Source organism: Squalius cephalus (genome assembly GCF_949319135.1).
Source record: "Squalius cephalus genome assembly, chromosome: 16".
Lineage (NCBI taxonomy): Eukaryota > Metazoa > Chordata > Actinopteri > Cypriniformes > Leuciscidae > Squalius > Squalius cephalus.
The window spans coordinates 8,691,236-8,702,469 of NC_137137.1; the positions used below are offsets into that span (position 1 = coordinate 8,691,236).

The following is an 11,234-nucleotide window of genomic DNA, read 5'->3' on the forward strand; positions in this document are numbered from 1 at the left end:
GACGCGTTCTCACCAACACAACACCTGTCAATCAACATAGTAAATAAACGGAACATCCTGCAGCGCGAGACCATCATAATCATTACATGAATGCAGAGCCGCATTTCATCTAACATTTACTCACATATGTGTAAATGAACTCCATCCTTCACTGCTTCATTATTGCATATTGTCTCACTTGTTTTTAGGTAATTTAATTTGGATTTCATCGATATTTTGGAAAAAGTTTCTGTTCACCTGCTGTCTTAACCAGGTCGATTGGTTTTAATGGTTACCTCTGACAATGATTGCTTGTATATGCTGTAGGAAGGAAATTTCATTTAGCATGTCTTTTCCTTTCTCTGCCGCAAACTACCTTGCGTCATTTGAATATGCATTCTGATTGGTCAGTTTAGTAAAGTATGCTGTATGGAGAAAAAGAATATATAGAGGCCTAAATAGCATCATGTATTTTCTTTACATTAACTGAGTTTTGCTCATTAATTGGTAAATGTATTAAACCAAAGTTTAACTATTATTTTCATTCCTTTGGAATACATTTTTGAGGCTCAGCCTTGCCTTCTCGGACAGATGGCCACTGTCAACGTCGCCCAAAGCATTGATTAAGCGAAGCTGAAAGCTACAGTCTACCATGTAGGTCATCCATTGTAACATAATGCTCAAAGATCAAATAATTTCAACTTTGAACCCATTTGCCGCTGACCTTTTGAAACGCAGCCAAGAGTTTTCATGATTTATCATTTCGCAAATGGTACAGGTGCAAAAATCAACAAGATGGAAGAGAAAACGTATGGGCCTTCATAAATCAAGTTATACATATTATACAGAAGGCTATAAACAGCTTAATTTTTGGTAAATGAATTGTGTTCAATTAAATTGATAGAATAAAAAATGAAAAAGAAAGATTATTTCATGACATGCTGATTAATTCAATGTAATCACATTTATCAATATCTGCTGCGAAACCCCCCAAATGAACCCTTTTTTGGCCTTTGCATCACATCTCACAGTTTTACATCATCTTGTGCTACACATTTTTTAGATGCTGTTAAAAGTATGCTTTAAAATAGTAGTAAAAACACACTTTAAAAATGCTGCAATCTTTTCCATTGTGTAGCAGTCTGCCCAATTGTTTTTGAACGCGAGTGTCTTTGTCGTGGAGTGCTGACTGCAGACTTGCAAAAACATGACATTGGCTTTTCAAGCTTACAGCTTGAGTTGTTTCCTCTTTCGACATTAGACTCTGTCTGTTTCTCTGGGAGGCCAATCAAGGCCACTTCTGTCGGCTCTAGTCCCCTTTACTGACGCCTTTGTGGCTACGGCCAGATCCCTTCCTGCCTGCCAGGCTATCAACACCTCTCTCACCCCGCTCTTGTAGCACACACACTAAAATACATACACGGCCCACCACTCAAAGGGTCTCAAGTGATTCAAAACAAAACCCTCAGACCACAGTTATTAAGCACAGACTTTACTGAGCGTAACTCCCTGCTGCCTTTAATCCCTCCACAGGGGTGACATCCAAAGAGCCAGTATTCATGTCCAACAACGCTGGCAAAACCAACCTGGAGACTTTTAAAGCACCCAGCTTAGTCTCGGTAACCATTTTCTCCTGGGAATGGGCATGAAAGGCTTACAAAAGACCATGGAAGGATCTACAGATCTGAGATTGGAAATAACTCTATATTAGTTTGGTTTCTTGGCATCTGTACGTAGCCCTCGCGCAGTGAGGCCTCTTCATCTCATGGTGAAGACTAGTCTCAAAGCAAGCCAGAGCTCTGGCAAATTAGGGTTCTTCGGCCCAGTATGAAGCTTTTGTGTTTTCCTTTTCAGCCACAAAAAACCCATCTCTTCAGTCCTCACAGAGCACTGCCGTTCTCAGGAAATGAAAGTTCACTTCCTCATACTGAGGCTTGACACTTTTTTTTGCGGCTTTTGTCCACTTGAACCTTCAGAGAAACACAGGTGAACCTTGAGAATACTAATCACGAGGGCTCTGAAATTTTAATACTTGACACACACACAAAAGAGAGTGTGCACACGTGTGTACCGGTGATTGTGGAATTGAGTACGGAATAATTCATCATGTCTAATTAATTATTCAGAGTAACGGGGGAAGATGTCATCTCAGTACAAAACTTTGTAGTGCAGTTAAAAAGCGAAGATGGGCAGAGACAAACTCCAGCAGTCTTCCTCACCAGAGCTGAGGTCTGCTTTAAGATCTGCTTGCTCCCCTACGTTTGCAATGGCTCTTTAAATCACACGTGATTACCATTTAAATAAAACAGCATGCTAAACGACTGCTGCCCACTTCTTATGGAGTGTTTTACTATTATACGGCCACTAAAATAGATTTTCTTTGTAATGTGAGGACACTCAAAAGGCCAAACAATGCATCCTAAAAAAAGATCTTGTTGTTCTATCAGGCAATTTAATGACTGCAAACAAGGGAGATGAATGCAATCGTATGCCTCACTTTGAGTCACTTATAAAAGGGTTTCGTTCATATTAGGGGTATCCTCTATAATAGAGCAGCTTCTACTGAATGTCAACATACCCCAGTCTGAGAAAAAAAAACAAAACAAAAAAAAACATTAATAACCCATGCTACGGACCACAGGTCAAATGCTCAGAGCAGTTACGGAAACAACAATCTGATCTTTTTCAATTAGAGAATTTGTTTTTGTTTAGCCTGCCACAATCCCTCATCTGCAAGAGGCAAGCTGTCACTCATAATTTTGGCAAAATCCAAGTCTATGAATATTTCATTGCCATTGATTCCTTAAAGCCAATAAACTATTGTACAAATTGCCTTTGGTTCTGTTTCTTAGCCTTGGCACGAAGAAGCTGTCTGCCAGTATTATATTGTGTGATCTACTATCTCCATATAATGTTGACTAAAGTGCGTTGACTAATATATTACATTGTGAAAGATTTCTTAAAGGAATAGTTTTATAATCCTTGTTCAAAGCTATAGAGGATGGCTTCGAAATTCTTTTTTTTTTACCAGACTTATATGATACTGTCATCATTTTTATAATTATTTTATAACTGCTTCAGTTGCCCAAATTAGCCAACTAATATATACACGCTGAATGCCGCAATTAAACTAAATTAAGTATTATTCATAAAGTCGTGATATAAATCATGGTAATATAGGTAGTGATAAAGATTTGTGATTAGATATGTAGAGATTACGAAATGTGTATATATGTGCTGCAGATGTTTTACCATTAAACTGCTAAACTAAATGTTATTCTCGATAGAACATCTTGTCTAGCTTTCAAACCGTGATATGACTACTGATGTCATCATATGAAGACGACAATTTAACACTTTTAGAGGAGACTGTCTGGCTAGTATAAGAGAAAGAAAGGCTGAGAGAAAAGAAAGAAACAATGACATGAATACTAAGCAGCTCTGATGATTAGAAGTGTTGCTAAGAGCAGCTCTGTGACAGTGACATTGGCCGTCAATGTCAGACGACTCTGCCGCGCCTCGGCAAAGAGCTCCATTTTGAGCCATAATTAGCTTAAACATCCCTAGTATGAAAAATTCATGATAGCTTTGGATTTTTTAATTGCGGGAGCATTCTGCGTTAATCGAAGTCATTTACAGAGCCTTCTGCTTGACATGCGGAGGAGAGGAAAATAAATCAGACGTCTGACTCTCTCAGCCAGTTAACCCGTTTCTTCTGCAGTGAGATGTTTATTTTAATAGGGCCTGATCTGACACAGTTCTGGTCCACACAGATCAATCAAACACTGTCAGTGTGATACTCAAACGCAAGAGGAGGTAACAGTGTGTAACGGACGTGGGACAGTAAGAGCCGTGCATGTAAACCTCACTCCCCTGACCTCAAGAGGTGCTCTAGTGACTGATGCTTTAGCGTCCTTGTTAGGGTGCCCGCCTCCCACACTGGAGACCACGGTTCGAGCGGGGCGAATAGGACCGGTTACATTCAGTGCTGTGACCTGGGTGGGAGTGAGGTTTAGGGGGGTGAGTGTAACAGACACAGGTCAGTAAGAGCTGTGTGTGTAAACCTCACTATCCTGGCCTTTAGAGAAATACTAACTGCTACAGTCTTTAGCGTTCTTGTATGATATTGTACCGGTTACATTTGGTGCCGTGACCCAGATGGGAGCAAGCGGCAACCTTCCGGTCTCTCTCTTAAAGGTGCTCTAGGTAACTTTTTAACCTTAACTGAACAGCTTCGGAGTCAGTGGAATGGTTATATTACTTATTTCGGGTTGAATGGTGGTGGTTTCGCACCCCCCTGGTGCCCGAGAGCGGAAAAAACTCACTTGCAACTTTGGGACGCGGGTCGGTGTCAGGAAGTATCGCTTGATATCAGGTCTCGCGATGTAACGAATTGCTTGACGGCACTGCACACGTACACGCCCCTATTCAAGCACCGGCGGGCTAGCTATAAGCAAAGGGCAACGATAGATTGAGTTATGGCTGAGGCTGAGCCTGTAAAAAAGAAGCAGAAAGCTAGGAAATCTTTGTCGGAGGACCAACGAAAGAGGAAACGGGAGACTGACCGAGCAAGAAGTCAGACTCGAGTAAATATATCGGACCGGCTTTTTCAGAATGGTGAGAACTGAGAGAAACAGAAGCCTGCAAAACGGATGCTGATCCTGCTGTTGCACTTGTAAGTTAAGTATCTTTGGAATAAACTGTGTTTAATATTTAAATTTCAAGTAATTGTGACCTCAGGATGTTTGCTATTGTCTGTAAAGGTTTTTATTATGATCGCTGTCTGTTAGGGGCTTACTAGTACGCTAGATACTATAACTTTGTCATAGCAAACACGTTTGATTTCTGTAGTTGTTTGGCCGTTCCTCTGTCGGTTTTATTTGTGTAACTTACACTTTTATTTTATGTCACTAAGTCAACGCGTCTGATAGTAGGCAATATCAGACGCGCAAAATGTTGCACATATCATGATCGAGCTAGAAAAAACGTTCTGATGTTTTCTTAGACAAGCAAAGGTAAACCATCATTCTACCAGATGAACTTATAGACCTTGCTAATATAACTTTAGACAAATATTAGCCTCCGATATATATATTTTTTTTATGCTCATGCCCATTCTCCCAAAAACAAACAAACAAACAAACACGAAAGCAGTAGTTCGCCTCGTTCATATCGTTCGTTCCCGGTAAAAATACTAGTATGCATGACAACACAATAAATAAAAAAATCGCCATCAGCTGGAAAGAAAGTATTGCTTTACTTGCCTCGGTAGACATAACTGGTTTTGAAATAGCCGGTTCCTCTGCTCAGCTAGGTTGACAGCTGATCAGCTGGGTTGCTCGTGGCGAGGGGGGAGGAACAACAGTTCGTTTTTACGACAGAGTGTTTGAAAGCATTATACTACCAGACACTAGGGGGAGCTCGTAGAGAAAAAACACTCAGACTTGCATAGTGTCCCTTTAAAGCTAACACGGAAGTGACTTAAACTGCAGTTAATCGACTGGCCGCTAGAGACAGGCTCCCATGTTAAAATGCCCAACTTTACAGCAGAGAAAAAAAGTTTACAGCCAGGTACAAAAATTGGTTTTGGTCTATATAGATAATTTTGCCCTTCATGACAACTGTGATGGGGGGTGAATTTTTTTTAAACTTTTTTTCGTTTTCATGGCCACTTGAGTGACAGGTGGATTGTCGCTGCTGTCACTTCTAGCCGTTTGTCTGCTGGCAACCAGGCAACTCAGCTCCACCCACTTCCCGCTTTGGCCATTTCCTGTTATCCGGGAGTGACGCGCTGCCAAGACAGCGATGGTCGGCCCCGCCCACTTTTAGGCTTCAAAAATGCTCTTTAGAAACCTACGGGTGACGTCACGGACAATAAGTCCTTTTTTTTTTTTTTACAGTCTATGGATGGGAGTGAGGTTTAGAGGAGTGAGTGTAACGGACGTAGGCCAGTAAGAGCTGTGCGGGTTAAACCTCATTCCCCTGGCCTCAAGAGGTGCTCTAATGGCTGCATCTGTCCTTGTTAGCACGCCCGCCTCTCACGCTGGAGACCCGTTCGAATCCCGCTCTGAGTGGATCGAGTAGAACCGGTAACAAGTGCAACAGGCCTTCTGAATCATTGACTACAGATATTGCACTCTATGCTTTCGGGAGATGAGCATTGTCTGGAATAAGACTTTTAAATAGACTTTCTATTATTGGCGTGCTAAAAGGTGAAATGTGTAATTTCGTCGTCGGCAAGTGAAATTGCAAATATATTAAAGGAGAACTCCGGTCAATTTTAACATTGAGCTCATTTTTTTGTAAATTTGGAGTGCTGTCAGTACAGAGAACAACGACAAAAATCGGTGTTGCCTACACCGTGTTATCCTCTTTTTAAAATTTGCACCCTGTTGATTTCAATGGGGCAAGTTTTAAACCTGCTTTTAGTCTCTTAACATCCTTGATGTGTCATTACAAGTGCCCAGCCATGTGAGTGATTCCTTTAGAGTGAACGCGGGTGAATCTGACTGCAGTAGATGTGAAAGATATGAATAAAAGTGATGTTAATTCAGCCAGCGCACATACCTGTATTTTCTTCCTGTTTTCGGTCGAAGTCCACAGTAGTCGATTGTCGAGTACTCGACTACTGTGGACTTCGACCGAAAACAGGAAGAAAATACAGGTATGTGCGCTGGCTGAATTAACATCACTTTTATTCATATCTTTCACATTTATGATTTTTTTTTTTGTTGTCATTTTGGAGTGTTTGGAACACACTACATTGAAAAAAGAGTTTCATGGCAAAAATAAAGTCATACGGGTTTGGAACGACATGAATGTGAGTAAATGTCTAGATTTCCTTTTGGCTAAATTATCAACTGTCCCTTTAAGAAGTTTAAAAACTAAAGGGAGAATGCATTAAAGCAAAGTCCATTTCTCATCAACAGAAAAATCACAGAAAGGCCTTATTGCCCATTGAAAAGGAAGATCAGTGTGTGATTTGTCCTTGTCTCTTCTCCTTCCCTTTCTGAAGTATTGTTCAACGTTTTTCAGGTCGAGGGCTGGGCCGAATCAATGTCCATGCATCAATATATCACAGCCATAAAAAACAATTTACCTAAAGCAAGATCTCGTCCATTGATTCCTTTCTGTGCTATCAAGAGCTGCGGTCTGCATAGGTTAATAGCATTTACAGAGGAATGTATGACCTTCCTCTAAAAATCAGAGGGGGAAAAACGCAAAGCAAACAAAGGAACAGCAAATAAACTGAAAATGTAATACGCTACTGCTACACATTCACTCTAGTGATAGAAAAAAAAATGCATTGGATCATTCCAAGCGTTTGAGGGAATTTTGGTTTTGGGGTGCTGAAAACGTCAACCGGACGAGGACACGTTTTACTGAGTCTTTCAACTGGAAAACTACATTTCATTCCCTCTAGGCTTTTATGTTCATGTAAATCAAAAAGCAGGAACGAGTGAGTGTGAGTGTGTGCGCACGTGTGAAGTTGTGAACTGTCACTGATATTCTTCCATATGCTTCATTGTATTAAATGCTCTGTTGGTTTGGACGCAAACATCGCACTGCTCCTCTTGCAAAGCTCACCGGTTTATTGTCATCACTTGTGAAATTCTAAACAGCAGCGCAAAAGTTCTATTCATCTCGACAAATTTCCTATTCCATGCTGCTTCCATCACTCCAGCCCCCCTTCGGTGACAGCGTTTGTCCCACCGGCCGCCCAGTCGCACGCTCCTGCTGCTAAAGGATGACGAGTGGAGTGCTGAGCTGCAGGTAAAGGATGATGTGTGAAGCCCTGCTGCTGACGGCAGTGCCTCTGTGACAGCACATCAATGAAAGACGTGATGGACGTCGTCTTGGAAGCGGGCCCTGATTAAAGAACCCCCCGCCCAGCAGCACGCATCTGCCGCCCATCCCTGGTCCGCTGTCACCGCGGCTGGATACAATAAAATAGCGCTCAGGGTCATCGGGGTTTTCGGTGATGTGACAACAAGCACATTTCACAAGTGCCAATCACAGATGTCTCTCGTAGGCCCCTCCCTCATCTTTCTTCGTACTATCTCCCTCCCTCATCTCATCGTCCACTTCCCAGCTACTCACCCAGGGATCTCTGGGAAATTCAGCATTAGGAATCAGCAGAGATTTAACAATAGATCTCTTCATTAGCGTTGAGCGGTACGGAATACTAACATAATGCCAACTGCATTCTACACAGTATAGGATGTAAATGGTATGTAAAACAATATGCAATATGGAACATAAACTCTTTGTTTCAGTGTTGTCACATAACCTCGTTATGTTTAATTTAGTCATTGGCATCTTATCATTTTGGTTAGAAAAGTCATTTTGCAATTTGAATCCAATTTTGGGTATAACGGTTTTAAATATTTAAAGCTGGATCAAACGATAAATAAGAAAAACTTAACTTTAAATTTTTTATAAAAATACAACTGAAAATAACAGGTAAGTGTTTGAATATGGCATGTCGGTAACAGTTTAGATTAGGATTCAATTCTCACTATTAACTAGTTGTTTATTAAGATGAATATTTTGATATTGGCTGTTTATTAGTACTTATAAAGTACATACATCCCTAATCCTACCCAATACCTAAACTTAACAACTACCTTACTATTAATAAGCAGCAATTCTAAGGTTTATTGAGGCAAAAGTAGTAGTTAATAGTGAGAATTGTACCATAATCTAAAGTGTGACCAGCATGCCATGTCTCAATCCCATTTCCGTTTCTCCTCCCATAACTCCCTGTCAACTGAGTAGCTGAAAAACCCTCGTCTCAAATCTAACCTACAGATAAACAGACTTGAAAACACACTGAGAGTTTTCTGTACTTTTTCTTCTAGAGGGTGAAAAATCCAATGCAATGAAATAGAGCGATTCTCTCTGCAGTGAACACACGTCCCTGCATGTGCCGGCCCTGACGCCCAGCTCAATCCATCATTACTACACTAAATCATCTCTCTGCCAATAACACCACTGCAAAATATTACAGTCATGTGGATACTGTTATTTTTAATGACATTCAGCAGTCCCCTTGGGCTGATGGAGCGAGCGAGAAATACAGAGAATGAGAGAGAGAGAGAGAGAGACTGCATAGGTAGGCAATAACATTTGGCAGAAAAGTGCTTAGCAGTTTGAAAAGAGTCGAGAGCGAGAGAGCAGTGGAAGCGTTAAATACTAAAGGAAGACTACAGACTGTTATCTCCATGACAGATAATTGCTAGTCTGTTCAGTCGAAAGCGTTTTAAGGATCTATGAAAGATCTTTGAGATCCTGGGAAAACAAGAAAGGGGAAAAGTTTCCAGCAAGCTGGCGATTCCAACTCCATCATCTGGGTATAATTGCTCATTTAATATTAGAATAGGTTTTTGACATTCTCATTTATTACAAGAGCTCAGTGCAACCTGAACTTCTGAGTATGTGTGTGGTCTGATATCAATGTCACACCTCCTCAATAACTCAGACAGGCCAGTGTGCTTATCTTTCTTTGACACTCAGATCAATCTTGCTTTTAATCCTGAACCCATTCGCAGTCTCTCTCACCTCAACCCCACACATCAAACACAAACATCACATCCCTCCTGTGAATGTGCGTGTCTGTGTCCAATCAAGTCAAGGACACAGGATGGGGCTGGCTGATCTTCCAGAATCCAGATTATACACTTCATATAGATAGCAAACAGTGCCGGCCGGCTGCTGACGTTTAATACTCTTATTTTCTTAGAATGAAGTGAATTACTCTATATGCTGAGAAAAACTTCAAACTTTTATCCAGTTGTCTTGAATTATTTCAATCAATTCAAGACAACCGGGTTTGTTTGTTTTTTTGGTGAAAAAGAAAACAGCTTACACTGACGGTTTGTTTGTAGAATAAAAGTCTTAATTTATTCTGTTGATCTGTACATTGAACAAGAGACTGCAGCACACACGCGCATAAACGCACACGCACACACGACTGATGTTAACCGGCGAAACCAGCTGCGCACAGGTAAAGACTGCAACTGGTTCACATAGAACATTTGATTTCGCTTTCCATTGCCTTTTTATCCTTGTTCTCTGTTTGAGTCCCCGTGGAGTCGGACACAAGTTGCAGTGAGGCCGAGTTTAGCTGAAATTAAGCCGGGTCAGGCCTAAAAACACAGTATGAATAAAAATTCTCCACTGAGAGTCTTTTTAGTCCAGGCTTAGACTTGATCAGTGTGCAAGTAAAGCAGACCTAACGTATGGGGAACAGGGACTGTTGTGAGCAGGAAGATCCCGCTGACAGCAGCTCTCACTGACTCCATGGTAAAACCAATACTAACCAGTACGTGACCATATCAAAAGAAAATACCCACAACCACCCACAAACGCAGACCTGAAAGAGAGCAAGTTCACAGTTATTTCATCCAACATTCTCCATCAACGACTTTCCAGAAAATATCTGATTTATATATATATATATATATATATATATATATATATATATATATATATATATATATATATATATATATATATATATGAGAGAGAGAGGTTATTCAGCAGCAAGAATGAAGAAATGACAAAGACATGATAAAGACATAAAATATGAAATGAAAATCAGATTTAAATGCAATACTATCAATTTCTGAACTCATTGTCTGGTCTTGAGGTCAGTTGAGCTTCACATGACACAGAATCATCAAAAACATCTTGACTGGAAAGTGTTCGCTAGCAAAAGCTCTCACAGTACACACTCTAAATGGATCAACTGTCCGCATTGATATATCATTTCACAGAAAAAAGCGTCTGATTGGATTTTTGTGGACGGACTGATTTACGTTCTGCTGAGCGCCAGTCGCTCGACACACCCGTATTTTTTAAGATGTTTTTTGCTGAACTAAAATGCAAATCAGACACTCTGTTTTCAAACAGTTCTTAATGACGACAACAACAAAGTTTCTTTGGGAGGGACCCACTTTGGTAAGTTAAGAAAACCCTCTACAGTTCACATACTGCACAATATCACCACCACCACCACCACCACCATCACATGTAAGACTACCATGTTAGTTGCACTGTAATTCTACAGTGGGATTGACTTTCACATTAACTGCTGAGGACCGCATTGCTGTGAGAGTCAACTGCCCAGTATGATTTAGGTAGATGGTTTGGATTATCAGGTTTCTTACTCCAGCATTAGGTTTGTATTGTACGATAAAGACAAGGTTATATGGCCACGGATAGATCCTGCGTGCACGGTATTTAATATTCTG

General features: G+C 40.7%; 1 protein-coding gene across 1 annotated transcript in view; it reads right to left on the reverse strand.

The window, feature by feature from the left end:
• The window catches only part of agbl4 (AGBL carboxypeptidase 4), a 334,149-nt gene that overhangs the window by 70,431 nt on the left and 252,484 nt on the right, over positions 1 to 11,234 (reverse strand). The window lies entirely within an intron of this gene.